At 36.2% G+C, this 20817-nt stretch overlaps 1 protein-coding gene across 3 annotated transcripts in view; it reads right to left on the bottom strand.

Moving 5' to 3' along the window:
- LOC105837360 overlaps nt 1-8394 on the bottom strand; it is a 184464-nt gene extending 176070 nt beyond the window's left edge. Inside the window, exons 1-2 of one of the 3 annotated variants that reach the window (XM_036289119.1) lie at nt 1030-8394; nt 745-875 (exon numbers count right to left, since the gene is read on the bottom strand). The gene's annotated coding sequence lies outside the window, so the exon portion shown is untranslated. Of the gene's footprint in view, nt 1-744 lie in introns of all 3 variants that reach the window. The other 2 variants (XM_036289118.1, XM_012682076.3) reach the window with 2 other exon arrangements.
- Between the last annotated feature and the right edge of the window lie 12423 nt (nt 8395-20817).

Here is a 20817-nt window from a genome sequence, read left to right as displayed (position 1 = left end):
ATCCAAACAATTCGTTAGTAACTAACGAGATCCTCGTTACTGGCTACGTGACGGCAAGTATGATTGGAGTAAAAAGCGCGAGACGATGAATGATTTCTCTCTCTCTCTCTCTCTCTCTCCCCCTCTCCCTCTCCCTCTTTCCAGCGAGCTCAATCGTCATAGCTTAAAACCGAACGACAAATCCCGTCCCGTCCCAGCAACAGGTTGCACTCGACACTAATTTGCGAGATCGTCGTCCTGCGTCCGCCCAATTAAGACTCTTAAATCGACTCCGGACTAGTTTCTTCCGAATGCAAGATCGGCGTGACACCACGGGCGACAAATCGCCGTCATAAATCAGCACGTCAGCTCGCAGATTATTATAAATAACTCAACTCTTTAATGCTGACGCTTGAATCTTTTTTTATTATTTTGGAATGTCAATTTTAAGGTGTGAAAGTATTTTTCCTCTTCGTTTCAGTTATGAATTTTTGAGCATAAATACAAAAATAAGCTGGAGCTGGAGGCTTGCGAGCAAAAGTTATACAAAAATTTTTATCAGCTATCAAAATCCACTGTGGACTATGACAAGATCGTTTGGCACTTCTCATATTTATATTTAAGAATTTCTAATTTTGAAATAAAAGTGACTCGCAGGAAAATACTTTTATATTTGAAAGGTGACATTCCAGACTACAAAAAGAATGCAAGTGCCGGGTCCAAGAGTTGTTCAACAATTTGGAAATGACGTGATTCAATACGTACGAATAGGATAAGCTGAGGATACATCACATTTTCATCCTAAGTGAAGCCATAAGTCATCTGCCAAGCGTTTACAGCAGATGCCTAAATAATTCGAGGCATAGACCGCGAGGGGAGGGGAGGACGATGAGAACCTATTATGCAGAATAAACGTAGCCAGTGTTAAAACATCCCGAGCGTCTCGAGGCGCTCTAACCTCAAATGTTTTGCGCGCGGATTACGTTACATGACGTTGCGAAACGGAACAGGAACCAACAAGAAACGGTAAATACACAATAAATTACTCACCCCACGTCGTGGTCGTGGCCGATGCCTCCCGGGGGCTTCTGCCATCCTCTCTCTGTCTCGTCCCGTCACGGCTGTCCCTTGGCGCCACTCGTGGAAACACGGCACTTGTTACGCACGACGCATTACCACTGCGTATTCACGGCACACTCGAGAGTCCCCGAGACGCGGGGACGCGCGTTTAATTACGTCGAGAGGGCCGGTGGCGGATTCGAAGGCGGGAGAGAAATACGATCGCGTAAAACGTCGAGACTTGGCACGCGACACGACCTCGACCAACCTTCAGCTCGGTTCGGCGACGAGTGCCGTCCCTTGCCGCTCGCCTCTCGCCCGTCATTTATATACGTGGGGAGGAAAGGGGGGGGGGGGGGCAACGCTGGACGAAGCTAGACGAAACCAAAGCGAAAATCAAAGTCGCAAACGCTATGTCCGGCGAACCTTGGTGCGAAACGACGAAACTTTCCGCGCGCCCGCGGCTTCTCGCAAGGTTAGGGAAAAGCACCGGACGAGTCCATGCGCGCGATGAGGGGGGGAGAGGGTCTTCACTCGACAATCGCGCGCTACCGAATTCACTTCGCACTCGCCGACGATCGTACCTGTTGCTCCGGTCCGCGATCCTTCCCGGCGATCTCTGCCGGGATACCAGAATGGGATACGCTTCTGGGACGAGCTTACCGGATGCTACGTTACATCCCGCGTTACGTGACGCACACGGAGACGCGAGCAAATTTCGCGGAACACAGCAAGATGGCCGTAACGGTCGCCGCTCGCGCGGCGCGGCGTATCGAGCGAGTCTCACTGTAATTGTATGCTCAGGACGAATCGCCGATACGCGTGCGACGAGTTCGAAAGCCATGCGACTGCCGGATCGCCAAAGTGCGACGCTACCGCGAACGTATACCTTGCCAATTAGACGCCACGACGCCGCCCGTCGTCACCGCCGATCCGTCCCGCGACCGTTCCCCGACGCAAATGAACCGAGCGGCGAGCGAAAGTGACGGCGGCAACTTCACTCCGGTGCCACACGACGCGAGTTCAGTTCGCTGGCGGGACGTTCGAGGCTTTTCTCAATTGGCAAAATCTAGAACACAAGGCGTCCCAGTGAAACGATTAAAACAAATAAATAAAGAGAAATAGAATCGTGCGACGTTTTGTCGTAATTTTATTTAAATGTACCTTTCAATCTGAATTTTTTTTTATTAATAACAGACCAGTGAATTTTTTCAATTTAAATTAAAAGAATAACTCGAATTTGCATTCAATCGAATTACAGTGAACTTGAATCTAGAAGATTCGAGTAAATTACTAAAAAATGTGTATACGCGATTATTTTTCTAAACTTGTTTCAAATTTCATAGGTTTGCATCAGGATTTTGTGAAATGTAGAACAAAATTGATTGTTTCATTTTCGTAATATAGTGCATTAAAATATTATCACTTAGTAGCATTGCAATTTATACGCTATAAGTATTCAATACTTATAAAATATAAACATCTGATAGACGTGCAGCTTGAAAACACCACTAATAGATTACATACAAAATTTAAAAGAAATAAATTCTGTTATCTTTTTAAATGTACCGCGTTGTATACTTGTCAATCTATAAAAAGTGCAGTAGTACACGTTTATCAGCATAATGCTTGCACTCTTAGCGCATGTTTTGAAAAAAAGTTGAGATCGGACGGGGAATTGTCTGCCTCTCTCGCCGCTATCTTTTCATCTACGAGCGGAAAAGCCGACTGATTATCATACTTTGCAAGCGGCCAGCGGCGGTCGTATTAAAAGTTGCTCGAATAGTTGGACGAAGCGTTTCCTCGAATACACAATTTAAACTTAAGCGGGGAAATGCACATCCTTGCTGGCCGCAATCTCGCATTCTCGCCATCGCAACGCACCGTCGAGGAAAGGGTTGATGGAAAGGTCTGGTTTGTGCTGGTCTCTCTCTCTCTCTCTTTCTCTCTCTCTCTCACACACTCTTTCGTGTTAGATGCACAAGAATGCCAATCTCGGCAATAGAACGCGAGAAGTCTCGGAAAAAGTAAAAAATGAACTGAAAAGAAAAAGGAAAACAGAAAAGAAAACGAAAAGAGGAGTGAAAGCTTCGACAAAAATATCCCTGCATGTGCAATATGTATAAAGATTGAATTATACAACAAATAGGTATTCAATTATCACGCGTGATACAATGAAACTATCAAAAAAATGAGAGATAAAACTTATTGAGACTCGATCAATCAAGAATTTCTGAAGTTTTACATCACAATATTTCCTAATTAATGCCTAATTAATGACAGATTTAAGGGATATTTTGAATAACGCTATTTATAATATTCAAGATATAGTAAAAACGTTCTATGTAATTATTTGAAAAAGTTTTGTTTTACAAAGCTTCTCTACGGAGTTAATGGCTTTACTTGTAACAAATTTTTATTCTTTTTTTCTCGATCCACTTTTATATGGAGGTATATCACAATATACCCATACTGCACGTCCAGCGATACTCGACATTGCACGCAAAATAAAAATGTAGAAAGAAAATCCTGTGTAGTCCACTTTCCATGATTTACCCCGGCGTACGCACACACAAACATGTCTCTCTCTCTCTCTCTCTCGTTCTCTCTGGCTTGGGTGAAATATACGCATGCTCTCGCAGGTGTAGTATCCGAGGATAATTTGAATTCGCCGAGTGGAATATAATTTAATAAAACTTTACCGCGCGGAATTCGCATTAGCTACGTATTACCTTAGCTCTCCTCCGCCGTGGCTGCTTACTTTACCCCCGGGGTTGTTTTCGTAAGCAAGCAAATTTCTTTCGTAAGATTTACGACAGTCACGTTGTTATGTATGTCCGACAGCATTTCGAGAACTTCGGAATAATTTCCTCTCAGGCCTTATCGACTATGCCTGCATGTGCTCTACTCTAAATAACTGCAGATTCGCGCGATTAAAATGTAGCATAGTTTGAAATTATGGGGTAAATTCAAAACGCAACAAAAGCGCTTCAGTTTACATCTTTCTTTTTCATCAAAAGTTGATTTTTCGATAATCGGAAAATATTCAGGATAACTACAAAATTGCCATCGAAAAATTGATAATGCTGCTCAAGCACATGGAATATTCAATTTTCTATATGAAATTCAACAGCAAATTCGGTTCTCTGTTAATTCCTGCAGTGCAATGGAATTGGATATATATTGATAACGCACTACAAAGGCGTGATTCAATATATCTATGCAGAGTTTCCAAATCGCTCGAAATTGCCCCAACAATTTATATCGACTACATCGCGTCTCGAGCACAATGATTCAGCAAATCACAGAAATTATTGTATAAAGTAAATATACCGCGTATATTAACTATATCAAAATGGTAATATAAAATATTAGTTAAAAAATGAGTAAATATTGTGCAAAATAATAGTTCTTGGATGATCAATTATCTTTGTTGCATACGTAATAATGTATAAGTACAATTTAATAATAATTATATACTAAAAATAAAAGACGAAATATTTTCAAGCGTTACTAATGGTTTTTTATATTAAAAAAAATTTTGACTGTGATGACGAATATGTATTTCATGTTTTTACTAATAGATTTATTTGCTAGGAATAAAACTTTATTTTTCCACATTGGAATATAAAAATTTTAGTAAAATTAATTTATATTCTACAAATTTGTAATATCTTTTTTTTGGTCATAATAAATACTTTTATCTTTTTTTCTTTTCTTACTATCGTTTGTTGCAATCTAAAGTAGATCGCTAATTCGACTTTAATCTTCTTCTAATATAATAATTCTTCGCGTATTTTTATATTTATATTTGTAGATACGTACTTAAAAAAAACTGTGTCACAGTTGTAAAGTTGAAATAACCACTTTTATTTTTTATTGATCCCTATAATAAAAACCATTTTCAAATGCTATAATCCACGAAATTTGTATCACGTCGTTATTACGTGACCCCATTTGTCGAGAAATCAATACTAGTCATTTCGAAATAAACATAGCATTCTCGCAAATTTTACAAGACAATCCATTGTTTGGCGTTATTACCAGATGTCATCAGTTTTGTTGGCGATTTTGCTAAAAGCCCTTTATGACGCATATGGAGATTGCAAGGAGATCAGATCCCGGAAAGCGTGATCATCCCGACTACAGCCTCATGCATATTCCAAACTGCACTCGTCCGTCAGCTTGGAGAGACCACTTTTGGCACTGTTGTATTCCGACTGCCACATAACTTGCATCACGTGATTGCCTCTGTATATGCAGAGATGGTTGCTCTGGGATGGTTGCTTTAGAGAATAGAGTGCTTTTCGGAAAACTAAAATCACCATTTGTTAAACTTTAATGATATAATCGCAAATGCAAGCATAGTTTGCTAATGTAAATGTAATAATCGTTACTACTTTGTGAATAATTATTATTCAAATTGTTTTATCTAAAAAGTGCTTCTTTCTAAGCAATGCAATTTTGAAGGAATAGATTGCATTATCCATTCGCCGTATTGCATCATCGATAGGAAAACAATAAATTCTAATATCTTATCACGTATCTTATTGCAAACATTAATCTTAATTTTTCAATTTTTCAATTTTTATATCTACATATATAGAGTTTTTACTTAATTTATATTATTTTATTTATATTTTTCTATTAGTCGTAAAATATAAATATAATACGCATCGTGATACGTTCATTTTAGATCAACGTAAATATCTTTAAAAATACGATATCATAAAATAATGTTCGAACAACAAGAACATAAATCTGCTGACGATAAAAATCTTTTCCTGCTTCTCTCGAAGCCATTTTCGCGGCTCTTCTACAGTTTCGGCGGCGCCCGTAAATTTTTGGCCGGATGGCATTCTTTAAGGCTATGTCGGCCCTTTTTTCGATGCTCTGAAAAATGTCGTTCGCGAACAGCGAATTTGCGGAAAACGCCGACGTCGTCGAGGAGATCAAAAAATGGCTCCCTTTCTTTACGAGAGAGACGGGAATTTCGACGCGGAATGCATACCGTTCTCCTGTTAAAGGCATTTTGAATTAAGAGATATCATGTGGAAGTGTTATATGCCAGCGCAATAATTTGACGGACAGAACATTAATTTAAACGGAGTTAAAAATCGACACTTTTTACGCGTGAAATAATCAAGAGTATCATTTGTAATACGACTTACAATTAAGTCACTTTTTCTTATTATTCTTTTCTATTTTCAATATGTATTAATGTAAAGTTACATAAACCTAAAGTTTACGAGAATAAAAAATTTATCGCTTAAAATATAGATACGGTATACAGCTCTCTTTAAAGGTACAGTGTAATAAATTCCCCTCTTTATGTCGCGCCGTATTGATCGTCATTACAGCCGTTTAAAATTCAAGCTATGCAGCGAAAACGTATAATAGAGTAATATATCATACGCGGTGCAACGTTTTCACAAAAATATGAGAAACGCATGCTATGCTGTATCCTTCTGCATAATGTAACATAACGCTGTTACATAGTATTTTGTCGTACGAGCCAAATTGTATATAATATCGAATTTGCAATAGATAGAGAACAATTAATCGTTGGATCGTGCAACCAATCGTTTTTCGACAAAGCACGTTAAGAGCAATTGACTTAAATTACTCGTTCGAACGAAAAGCTGTAGTTTTAGCATCATCGTTATAAAACGACGATCCCGGGCGCGATCATATCGTGGAGAACAATAATAACACTCGGTTGAAATGCACACTCGACGATTCTCTTTAAATTAACAATGTGAAGCTCGCCGTTCGCACGTAATACATATGAAAGCACGGAAGTCGGAATTTTTTATGAAGCTAATACGCAATTGCCTCGAGTTTCTAAAGTCGTGCGCGAGCTTATCCCTCACGTCCCGAGCATATATTTAACGCTTATTTGCGTTGAAAAATCGCGTAAGCCGGTAAAAGCGCAGAAACGTTGCAAAACCGCTCACCTCCTCGGCAACGACCAAAACATTTTAACGCTTTGAAGAATATTTTATCCCTTGCTTGCACTTCTTCCTTACGTAGATACATTTCCCAATTAATTCGATCAATTAATTTGATTAATTCACCTTGTTAAACACGTGTGTGTTATTAATATAATACAAAAGCAATTTCTGCCAAAATTTTCAACAATTAATTTGAAACATAGTTTATTTCTCATTTAAAGGAAAAAGAAAACATTTCTCACTGTCAATGAAATTTGTTTTAAAAGAGAATGTTTAAAAAAATCTTAAACTATGTCTCACAGCTTAAAAGTTACTTGCACACACGGTTGTCGTGTTGGAGCGAATTGTCGTCGTCGCGAGTTTGCAATTGTGGCGAATGTTGTATAGCGAGAAGGACGGACTTTACGCCATTCACGTCCACGGCTTTCGCTCCTCCGACATAATTGCGCGAGACGTCAGAGCTGCACGTCGTGATGTATGGGCGTGCGGAATAACCCAAAATTCTCTCGAATAGTTAAGGCAAATGCGTGCAACTTCGCCGAGGGAAGAGCGGCCTACCCGAAAGATTTGCCGGTCGTCTTAGAACACACGCGCGTAGATTTCACGCTTTCGCGACACCACGTCTTGCGGACCGAAAAATCGCGAGGAACGTTAACCACATTTTCCCCGACCGAAACTCGCGAAATCCGCTTGACCCGGATTCCGACTCGCCCATAAAGCAAACCGTTGCTCCGTTGAGATAAGTGACGGCTGAAGGAGCGCGCGTCGGAAAATTCGCCGCGTAATCGCATGCAGAAAAGCGCAATGCGTATAACTGTCACGTCGGCGGAGAAATAGATTGCACATATCAATGGAGGCAAGTTTCGAAAATTGCATTGGAGAATTTTTAATCTCATTTCTCCGACTGTTGTCATGTTGGGCTCATAGAAACGAATTTAAAATCTCCCTCCGCGATATGAGAGGTAATAATATTTGCATGCATGTTTGCCGTTGCACTCGGAAAATAGCTTCGGCATTGTAATATTTTCAATAAAGAATATTATTTTCTGACATGCACTTTAATGGAATTGAACAAAAATTTTTACAATAAAACCAACTAATAAGAATGATACTAGATGACAATGTACCAACAAATAATATTTCACTCGGTGATTATAATTTAAATAACAGATATAATTTTTTAAATTTATAACTAAGTTTTAACCTTTTTAAAAATGTTTACACAATGCTTCTTGAAAAAGCAGAAAATAAATGTAGTTATTTTGTATTCTGGAAAGACATTATTCACGAAATGTTTTCTCTTAACTAATTAAAAATCCACGAAATATACAAAGGAAAAAGATTTCACAAAGTCGACTTTATCGTCGAGAGGGATGCAGGTGGTGTGGCGGGACTGATGTGTCTTACGGCATTTTAGTGCAACAGATGTACGGATCGAATGGAACAAGTGTCGGTCTACCAATGGGCATGACCACGCTGAAGGGCATAACCGGTACTCTGGCGCCCCTGGGGACCTACGGCTCAGGGATGGGAGTAACGGGGGCCACGACCCTGCCACGGCCGGGAAACTGGCTGCGCCCTGCGGGCCTCAGGCTCGGGCACAGCGCGGCCCGGGTCCGCCTCTACTGCCAGGCAAAGTGAGGAGCCATGGTTCCGACAGGTGAGACATTTTTCAGATATTCTCTATTGTTTTTTCAACCGGAAACTGCTTCGTTACATTTGCTTTTATAATTTTTTAACTGTTTGCGCAGTACCACTCGGACATTTGCGAAATAACTGTAATGTTCTCTTTCAATTTCTTTCTCTTCCTCTTTCTCTCTTTATTCTAAAGAAAGAAATTACAAGTATCAAGTTATCAAAAGAAATAAAAAAGGGTAATGCTTTATTTATACGAAGCTACCCTCGATTTCAATGTCATTCACATATGTTATCAGGAACATGACCCTGAGTAACTTTTTCTTATAACTTAATCGGCGGTTATTGTTCGTTAAAGAGTTATTATTAAAAAAAGAAGTTTGAAAAATATCCATGCAAAATAAAACAAAACACACACACACACACACACATAATTAAAACATTGTTTGTGAATCGCAGTTAACCCTGCGGTAACTTTGCGTTTCACAAAATTTCCACACAAAATTTTATGAACGAACAGTGACCGCCGATTAAGTTATAAGGAAAAGTCATGTAATATATGTGAAGGACAATGAAATCGGCGGTGGTAATTACCTAAAAAAGTTATACAGTTGTTAAAAATTTAGATCTTTAAAAATGCATTGTACCTTTAAAGAAAAACATGAATGAAATTCTGTTATACATATTTATGATATAATTTCATAAAAGAATGATTTTCCATGTATACACTGTAAAATAAACGATATATTTTTTAATCAAATATATCAACGAGAATCTGCAATCAAATTGCAATATATAATTATAACGTATCATCCGTATACAATCAGATTATAATTTTTTTATAGAGCAATGAAAAACATCATACATAAAAATTTAGATTAGATTTTTTTTTACGCAATTAATTTTAACTGCTACACTTTTTGTCTTTTAGTGACATCTCCTCCAGCCAGAAAGACGAGTGGTTTGTGTAGGTGAGTTAAAAACTATGGTACATCCGGCATCGCACGATTTTGTCATTCGTATCTTCTCTTTGAAACACAAACGTAACTTCTATGCTCGACACTTTGAAAATTTTAATTACAAAGAGTACGGCTATTATTATTGGCGCGATTACATGGTTCGCCTCGGGGTAGAACGCTCTGTTATACTCGTATATCAAAGACTCTTCATTTTTCAAAGCGCAATTACCAAGCAATCAAGCCGCTTGATGTCAATGTTAAAAAACAATACTCACATATATCTTGATGCAGTTTTGATATATCGACTGCTTATTCAACTTTATTTGATTACGTATTATGTCATTTTTTATGGCAATTCCGAGTAATTACATATTATTATTATTATTATTATTATTATTATTATTATTATGGTCCAGTGATTGCTTTTGTATATTATGAAAGGTTGATCGTGGTATTTAATAGAGAAATATTACAAATACTTGCCAAAGCTAAACTTGATTAAATCTTAAATAAAGCAAGTTTCATCATAACAGCCAACTTACGAGATTTAGACGTCGTTTAGAAAATACGTATCAATACGTAAAATATTGCATATGTTATAATTATAGTTGAAAGTATAATATAAAGCTACTTGCCGATTGGGTTCTACATATATATTAAAATATATATAAGTTTCAATGTATCTAAAATTAAATAATTCATATGAGAGTTAGAATCGAGTCACAGAATAAAATATCTTGCATTTACATAAGAAAATAATTTTCATTTTATGCGCAATTAATTTTTATCGATCCTTAGGCGAAAATTTAACATGCATATACTCAAATATTACAGCATGTGTTAAATATTACAGTTTTCAATATTTTCTTTCAAAAGTGGACAATGCGAGCGTTTACAGAACACTTTGTCACTATTACATATTTATTTTTAAATTAAATTTTAAAAGTTTCTATACGCGTTTAATATAAATAAATGTAATCACTACGTATAATAATTTTAAAAGAACTAAATGTGACAAAGAAACACGACAATTACGTTAAAAAGTTTCTCTTTCGCTAATTACATTTGGTCCTTTGTAGTTTTAATTACATAAAAAACTTAGAATCAATTAAATAAAAAATAAACCGGCATTGATGTCGGCAAAACGAGCGATAATCAAACAACGTGAATAATCAATCTGCTTTTGTGTTAATAGAGGCAGGCCTGGACCAGAGCCCGCAGGGTGAATCGGAGCGGTGGTGCCCTCACCGCCCCCGGGGGACGGGGCGACGCCAGTCGAATCGTCTTCTGCTGATATCGGTCGCGTGTTACCGGCGAACATCGAGTCACATCTAAAGCAGACGCAATTCCCAGCCACCTTCTGACCTCCCTTAAGTATCATGGAACCGCACCGGAAGTATGACCGATACGGACAAGAGAAACGGAAACGCGGAAAAATTGAATTTCGCGAAGAACAACTGTCTAAAATCTTTTTCCATCGTTCGGAAAAATTTCATGTTTTGCTGGAAGAAATTTTTATCGTGGAATAGACAGAAGTATTTTCGAACAACGGAGGGCGGTTAGCTATTACGTAGATAAATGCGAACGAAAATGAATGAGATGAGCGAAAAGGCAAAATCGATATTCGAGTCGACATTCGCGGATTTGTTTGCATCGCTAATCGAGCTATTAATGAGGCAAACAGATTTTTACGATGATCGAACGAGCGTTGTTTTCGAAATTCGTTTGCGAGGGTGCATGCAAATTATTGGCAAGGATAGAAGGGAAGGGAGGAAAACGGGATAGCGTCGGCGTAATGTGAGGCGTGGACACGCGGTCCGAAAGATTATTGGACAAAAATTAATTGCAAACAGTGTGAATCTGTGCGTCGCGTATGCATATGTAACGCGTGCGCGCGTGTGTGTGTGTGTGTGTGTGTATGAATGTGAATAGAATGGGAGTAATAAATGCACGCACATAGTAAAAGGGGAGAGACGGAAGCTTCGATCTCATGGTGCACGTGTGCGCAATGGGTTTTCGTTACGTAGCTTAGTCACGTAAGTCAAGTGTTTCTCGGTGTGTATTCTGTGAAATAGTAGAGAGAGAGAGAGAGAGAGAGAGAGAGAGAGAGAGAGAGAGAGAGAGAGAGAGAGAGAGAGAGAGAAGAACGCCGTTTTAGTCGTACGGATCGCATCCGCTCTTCACGTTCACGGTAACGATTTTCGCGGGAGTGCCTACAAACTCGGCATAATTCTACGTGTTGAAATTGACAACTGCACTAATTGTATAAATAGAATTAACGGTGAAATAATATTTATAATTTCAATTCATTTATAGAAAAAAAAAGACGTATTATTGAAGACGGAAAAAGTATAACACAATACACATCGAGTATTAAACTGCCAAGCCGAATGGTAAACATACAGATTTAGATTTTTAAAGAAAAAGTATATTAAATTACAATTTCTACAACATGCAATATTTATTTGTACGATGTCTTTTAATCTTTTTACAATACATAGAATGTTGTCTAATAGTTTTGTGTATTAAAATGTCTGTGCGATTAAAAAAAGAAACGTGAAGAAGGAAAGGTTTCTATTGAAAAATTGTGGTAAATCGTTACCGTGAAATTATTATGTACACGCGCGCGAGTATTTGACGCAAAAGCGCGTTTGATATGCGTTAGTGCGTACGTGCCGACAGAGCTGAGAAATTGCAATCTATTACGTCGTGAGAATTGATTCATTCGTGAACAACTTTTTTTCATAAATAGTAAAAAAAGTCCTATTTACATTATAATTAAGGATTAAGATTAAAAATGCATTAATTTCAATAAACCAATCTATTCCAATCAATTAGGACAATATTTTTCCGATCGCTATTTTATTCAATGGAGGAGTGTACTAAAAAAGCACTTTGGCGCTGCACAGATATCTTTGGATATCATAAATCAAGGGATTTTTTCTTCAATATACGACTATATACTGGTTCCTCGTACAGCTTTCTACGAGGACAATCACTTTTCTCGTCTGCTTTTGAGTCGGCGCGGGCACAAAGCAAGCGGATACTTCGCGAGCGTGTACTTGTAATATACTTGTATCTACCATTAGCCGTTCAGCTTTGTGCCGTTTCCATAGATTACGAATGCAGAAAAGAAAAAGCATATACATATGTAGAAGTTATGGTGAGCGCGGAATAAAGAGGAGTAAAAGAGGAATAGGAAAATTTATCATTAATATATATGACAATTAATTTTGCGACTTTAGCGCATAACTCGCGTCACAGTGAACGACGGAATTAACCGGTTGATAACTTTATCACGCTCGAACGTAAATTAAATTAAATCTTGATCAAGAAACGATTGCGATAATAATAGAGGTCTTCATGTTAGAGCAGAAAGAGAAAGTTATTTTTAGTTATAATTATTTAAAAATTGAGTAATTAAAATGATATAATATTTTCATACAGTAATTGAAAATTATTTGTAGAATGAAGAAAATTTCACTTTGCAAAACTAAGATATAAATTTACGTTTACTTATATGTATATGTAATATATATATATGTATATTTGTCAATTTCCATTCGAGCTTGATTACACCATATCGATCTGTGACTAATATATGAATATCGACTTACGTGCGATCTCTGCAAGGAAATTAAGTAACTTGCCAGTACTACTTCATACTTTGACGACCATATCCAAAATTCCGAACATATCCGATTTTACGTGCATGACGAAACTTCGAAAATATTTTCACTCATCAAGTAGCTTTTGTATGGCTTCTGCGAATCTCGCGTGATGTAATATTTGATCGGCATGCTGTTCGACACCGCCACCATTGAGACGTTTACGAATCGAGCCGACGGACTGTAAATCAGAAGAGTGCGATTAGTCCACGTTCCTCGTTACCATGATCACTACTTTCCACGTGTTTGTCCTTTTCAGCTCAGATCAAGTGTTATTATCATTCATTAATTAGTTCTTACACATAGTTATTACACAATTTTAAAATTATTAATTTATAAGTTAAGAGACTAACGAAACGAGTATAAGTACTGTTAGCAAATAATAACAAATTAATTTGAAATTCAAAATCTTTTAATAAAGTATAATGTTGTGGTAACTGAGCTGAAGTGGATTCACAGAAACAGTTCAGAAAAGTTTCAGAAAAGTTTATTTGAAGATAAAGAGTAGAAAAGTGTGCCTGGATTATGCGGAGTTGATTTAAATGATCTAAACTAGAGAATTTGAGTGAATGGCGACAGTATACGTGCGAAAAGAAAAATAAAGAAGACAGAAAAAGAAAGAGAAAGAATGCGAAGAACGCGGTAAAGGGGTTCTCACACGATTATAATATTAGTAATAATATTAAGTATGCTCATTGAGTATACTACCTTTTTTCTAATTGCAGCTTTCATCGCGAAGCTGCAATTAAGAATACTGTTTACACTTAAAAAAAGACTGATGTAACAATTGAATTTCAAAGAGTTTAGTTTTTTTCTTAAATCGTGTGAGTCTCCATAAAAGCGAATGGACAGATTTCGCGGCCCTTTGTGGCTCGGGAACTACGATTAGGATAAACGAATAGGTAAGAAATTCCGATTGACGGATTCGGACACACGTAAGCTAGTTAAACTGCCATGATCAGGACAGTGAAAGAGGAAATGTACGAGATATTAGTGGAAATTTAGATCTGGGGAAAAAAATATCTTATAGACTTAATTTAACGACTCACGTTGGTGAATTGTTGGGTACTCGTGAACGATTAGCGACAATTAACTTGTAGTATACAAAGAAAAAACTTTAGGAAATTTTGAGAGATGTATTTTAATTTCTTTACTATACATATAATTGAAGTGGTTGGAGAATTAATGACATTTTTTAAACTCTTCCACGGTCGATTTGATTGCGGTGCACGCGAGATCAATGGAAGAGCGAGATCAATGAAAAAATAATAATAATGAGAATTTTTAGCATATTTGTTAGTAAGAATTTAACACAGACGATATATTCCTTCACGAAGAAATCGTAAATACGCATTATCAAATCATTAAATTCGATGCAACAGTGCGGAAGAGATTGGCATGATATCATGTCGAAATATCTCGTCCAGCAGATTATATGCGCCGATTATAAATGTAATATATATATTTCCGATGCTGTACAACATATTCCGATAGAAATATACGCAAGAAATAAAAAGAACAATTGAATCTGTATTTCTATCATCAAATAATCAAAATATATCAAATCTCTGTCGAACAGATATATCTTTTTATTTCTTGTCTAATATTTCTTGGAAGAAACACCTATATTAAGTAAGAAAAATTGTTCTGGGATTGTCGCAAAAAATTTCATGTATTTTAATTTAAAATGATCAATCCGCTGGCAAATATCAACTGCAAAAAGCAAATTATATGTATATTTATATGCATATCGAATACCATATCGCAGTCTGCATATCACAGCAATCGACGCATAAATTCTTTAATTTTGTCAATTATAATTCTTATAACCAACATAAAACAACTAATTTTTTGTGCATTCTACACGTCTCAACGAAATGGTAAAACTTTGTTTCGGACCGACTACTCCAATTCGTTGAGTGCATTTATACCGTGTGTACTTTCAGAATCAATGTACGTATACCTGATAGAGGCAACTAAAAAGATAGGCTAAAAGTGGAACAATTTTGGGAATGTCCAGAATACTCGTCTTCTAACAGTTTAGAAGATACGAGAAAACACTAGTATTGAAATTTCGCGTAAAAAGAGGAATAAAATGATATAGGAATAAAATGATTATAATATATGTACTTGTTGCATACGTCGTGCGATATTCCATAAAACATTCCACGAGGAGAGATAGATCTTTAATAAATATACACATTTCTACTAGTGAGCAAGGTGAGAGAGCCTACTTATGATGCAGATGCAGACACTCATTATTCTAATTTATAAATATGTCGCGTATCATAAATAATTAAAAAAATTCTTTACTCTGTTATGAATCACAATAGTTTTAAACTTGTGAGAATTCTGTACTAAACTTGTTCGTGCTAAACAAATTTTATATCGCATATATTCCACGACAGTTCTTCGTTTACTAGATTTTCAACCTCGTTATAGCGCAAAGATTTATTAATTAAAAATTCATGAAATAAGAATAGAATGTCGCATCGCGCTTGTATTTCTTGAAAGTTTAGAAAAAACTTAGATGAATCTATACAATATAGACAGATGTTGGAAAGGCAGAAAAGTTAACGAATGAACTTATATCGAGCGTATGGTGTGATTGTGCCGTTAGGAATTAGCGATAATAATAGTGATAATACGAGATAAGGGATAACGAGAAACAGGATAAAAATTTCTCTAGAGAGTCAGGCGATGCATTATCTATTTTAATTAATTTTTTAAATAATTATTTCTATCATTTTAAAATATGATATTAGATTATTATATATATGTGTGTGTGTGTGTGTGTGTGTGTGTGTGTGTGTGTGTGTGTGTGTGTGTGTGTGTGTGTGTATGTGTTTAAAATTTCCAAAGAAAAACGAAACACATTCGGTAAATGAAAGATGAAGTATATACTATGGATGCTTTCCATTTAATGACACAAGTCGACACAAGTGTCGTTCTATCTTTGTTACTCATTGAACATAAAAAAAGATAGAACGATGCTTGTGTCGACTTGTGTTACTAAATGGAAAGCACCCTATAATACATATAGAACGAAGATAAAAGCGGTCTCTGCAACTTGATAAAGAAGGGATCTGTCTCATACCAGTCTGCAAAAGCCGGTTTTACACGTTGTATATATTTCTACAATTCATGTAAAAAAAACACGAGTATTATCAGTTAATAATACCATTAAGCTATTTTGACTGTGTGGCCACATGCAGCAACTTCAAAGTTTAAAATTCAATTTTATGTCATAGTTTATGAAATTTTCGACGAGAAAGCTTGATCCGTGCATCGCCAGATTCTTTCGGATGACTCGATATCACTCTTCAATAAAATCTTTTGAAAATGTTGGGTATTTTATGCAATATCTAAATCAGTACGATCGAAACGATCAAACTGACGCGAGACATGCGTGATAAAATCCAAATGAAACCAGTTTTAGCGATGTGAGTAGTTAGTAACGAGGGGAGTATTTTCACGGATGTGGTAACGTTTATGACCTAAAACGAAAAAAAAAAAAATGTAAGCGGACAATAATAAACCATTTTGGACACGATTTATCTCGGTACCGTCTGCAAGATAGTCGAGCTATCATAACGAACAGAATTCACTCAGTATCATTCACCGCGATCGCCATCGAGAACATGGAAATACTCCCATCAAAAGAATCTTCAGCATAGCACTTTTATATTCTTTGCTGCGATAGCGTGTAAAAAGAACGTCGACTCTAAATAAAATTTCGACTCTTTTGATTAAATCCTTAATCGCGTAATAAATGTTACGTTAGGCGTAACAAGCCGTATAGGCTGAGTTTTTATTATTTTTATATTAATTAATTTTATTTTCAATTGAATGTAAATTTTGACGAGGAAAGAAAAGTACATAAAAACGTGCACAAAAAATGATGATTCAGTAACACAAAAGATCAGAGCACTAAATATAGCTGAAAATAATGTTAACAATGCACGTTGCTGCTGAACAATTTACTCGATAATACACCTAATGTAATTTAAACTTAAATATCGAGATGTCATTGTATCAAACAATTCATTAACAGAAAATCTTAGTTCCATTTGGAAAAGGCTGCTATTGAACACATATTGTTCGTTAATCATTAGTCGAGCACGTCATAATACCGTCATCTCCTACTGACCATCATAGAGATCATCGTACACATAATACGATATTATACTGTTCGTACTTATAACTGGACTTTGATTCCACTCTCGAAACTGATCGAACGCTAGATTGATCGATAAATAAAAAAAAACGTACGTGATATTTATGAAAATAAATAATAAAAATAGGTTGTCGTAATCAATTATTAATAACATATAATTGGCTTAAAAATTGACAAATTTTATCATAAAATAGATATTACAAGTTTAATATAATACGACTTTTACTTACAAGTAATTGTAACGCGTTCGTCACATTGTAATATTTTTATTTTTACAAAAAAAAAAGTCTAGAAGAAAACGAGAAAATTTTCATAAATATATTTATTGCATTAGATGCAAAAGAAAATGAGAAAATGCGATCAAAGCTCGCGTTGACAACTTCGAGAGTACGGAGCACGACGTAACAATAAGTAATGGGAAACAATACAATAATTTTTCATACTGTTTTTACTTTTTACTACTATGATTACGTATCTGTATAATCTTATTCTTATCGTATACTGTATATTTAGCAGCGGAGCGTATCGAGCAATGCATTTTTCGATGTACTTTAAATGGTGCCGCAAAAATTCTCTTCCGCAGGATTCACAGTCGAGCAAATGTCACTTTAACGACACAATTTACTAAAAATATATAAGTGTAGCTACACTAGAAGTCTACAATCTAAACTTCGCACGTCTAAGGATTCGTTTAGGCGTTCGATAAATCAAGTTGATAGGAATCTAAAAATCTAAAGATATTCAGAGAACCGAGATATGTAGGGTCCAAGGATCAAAGAATGTGACGATCCGTAATCTCAGAGCCTAGGAAAAATCTAAAATCTTTGAAATATTCAAGGATCGGAGGAAAGGATAGAGTTTCTTTATGAAATCTATCTATTCTAACATTTTTAACATCTACTGAAATAAGATACGATTTATACTTTTATACTTTTATTTCGAGGCTTTTAAACGTTTATCGTTAAATTTTTCTTATCAAACTGATGTAAAACTGCAACTGCTCACTGTGAACACTGTAGAATGTATGTATCTTTTGCAACACAATCTGTACTGTACACGCGTACCAACGTTACATCTTATGCTCTATAGTTTGTATTTATAGCAGTTGCCGAGGATTCTCGATTATAATATTACATTAGTGAATGAAATAAATAAGCTCGCGTGTACTGATGCATATGTTTCGTGTGCTTGTATGTATGCGACTCGTGAGAGAAAGGAAAAGAGAGAAAGAGGAAGAGAAAGGGAGAAGGAGCGATGGCTCGCGTGTGTATTTATCTCAAGAGCGGTTCGCAATCGGCGTGTAATACGAGAAAAAGAAATATTATTTCCTGATTCTATAAAGAGAGAAACGGCGATAAGCGAAGCTTTGCGCGGATTTCACGAGAGTCTCACGAGATCTCAAACTAGACGCGAACAAGGAGAACTCGCGTTCTTCGTCCCCCTGTATCGTGTTAACATGCTTTCAATGTAAATCGTTTCATAAACTAAATATTTCGATACTCCTAATTAAAAAAAAAAAAAACGCACAATTGACAGAAACAAATGGTTGCGCTGCGATTTCTGCGCGTTCCGAAAATTATACAGCACAAAATTGTAATCACAAGGCAAAAACTCTTGTTAAAGTACAAATCTGCAAGGAAATCGAATTGTTATTTTATCGCCTCCTTAACGCTAATACTTCTTTTATTATTTGTGCCACAGGAGATCCAATAAACTTTTCGATTTCAGTTTTATAATCTCTAATTATCTCCCCAATTTGTAATTCTACCGTCTGATTATTCAATCGCTTTTAATTTTGTTTCGTAAATCGCGATCTCGTGTAATAAATGCAATAAAAATAATTCTTAAGTCGGCACTACGTCGAAATTTACAAGAGCTTATCGCAGCGTGCAGGATCATAAGCGCGTGATATCGTGAAGTTTGTTAAACGATATCGTAAAAGTTGTTTAACAAAACTCCTTCTACTGGATATTACACACAATGGCACTACGTGTCGTACGAGCGCTCTAATGCAGATCGCCGTCAATTAAGCAAGAGATCGATGAAAAATGCCGGAAGGAAAGAACAATCGGTAGACTTGATAAACGTAATTTAAGTGCGCGCGCTACCGTTATTTACTTATCCACATTGAGACATGTCATATCGATATCATATCCGCGCATATCACGTGTATAACATAAATGAAGCAGAAAAAAACGCAGATTGCCGTTGGATGACTGGCGTCAAAAATTCACATACATTGTACACACACTTTCATACAGTTTTTGACATCTGCGAGAACATTATTGATCAATTTTCCAATTATGCATTGTTCAAGAAAGACGAACAAATAGTGCTCGTCCATACAATTTGACCGTCCGTCGCCAGCAGGACGTGTCGACACATTGCCAACGGTTTTACAATGATATCGTCTAAGTGCTGGAACGTTTATTCGCGAATTACCACTTTTCCGGTTCTCCTTGCAGTTTGATTTCAATTTTCCAAGAAACATTATATTTATCTAAATATTATTTATTTGTAAAACTCAAATTTTTTAAATTCATTTTCAAAATTTGAAACCCTTACTAAAATAAAATTAAAAGTGAGCAAAAGGATAAACAGAATAAACAGTGTAATGAAATATTTAGAAAAGTACATAGGGTAAAATAAATCTCAAATTTTTTATCACTAGGCAAAGATTAATATAGTATTTCGTAAAGAACATGTGAAATATGGAAATTCGCAATAAGCACAACAGTGCCTACGTTAACTTTTGCGACGAAACGACAGGTAGGCCGTTTCGAGAGTCGTGCGATCGCGATCGAAACGCGTCTAAACAGGTAAACTCGATAACGATAGCAAAACTATTGTATACCGATTAGAACACGACAAATGGACGACGCGTTTCTTCCATTGATCGTGCGATCGATCGATCGGACAAATGACCATGAGCGAATAACGGGGAACTTCGAGCCGCTTGGTATAAAGTAATTCAGCGCTTAAAAAGCCGAAAGAGAGGAACACTAATTATATCTCCGTAAATATTCTATAATATATCCAAAACAAAAAAAAAAGATAACTAAAGCATTGTAACCTTCTAGAGGCAAAGAAGAAATAGCGAAGTACCTAATCTTGTATGATTTAGTTCGACCACTGATTTGTCCGTGTGTGTTCGTTACTGAAATATATGTTTCTTTAGTAAAAAAATTTTGAAAATTTACACTCATATGCGTGTTCGTGATTCTCTTCCTTCTCTGTGCTCCTCGTTCCTTTTCTTGGCACTCGAATCCACGCAAAGCGTAATAGCAAGTTATATCAATTTATATTATTTATACGTTGAATTTAATTCTTAATAAACAGAAAAATAAAAACATCAGCAAAAATGTATTATTAACATACCAGATCAT

Source organism: Monomorium pharaonis, chromosome 6 (assembly GCF_013373865.1).
Source record: "Monomorium pharaonis isolate MP-MQ-018 chromosome 6, ASM1337386v2, whole genome shotgun sequence".
Taxonomy (NCBI): Eukaryota; Metazoa; Arthropoda; class Insecta; order Hymenoptera; family Formicidae; genus Monomorium; species Monomorium pharaonis.
The sequence above is the reverse complement of the archived record's forward strand: the minus strand, read 5'-3'. Positions and strand labels throughout refer to the sequence as shown.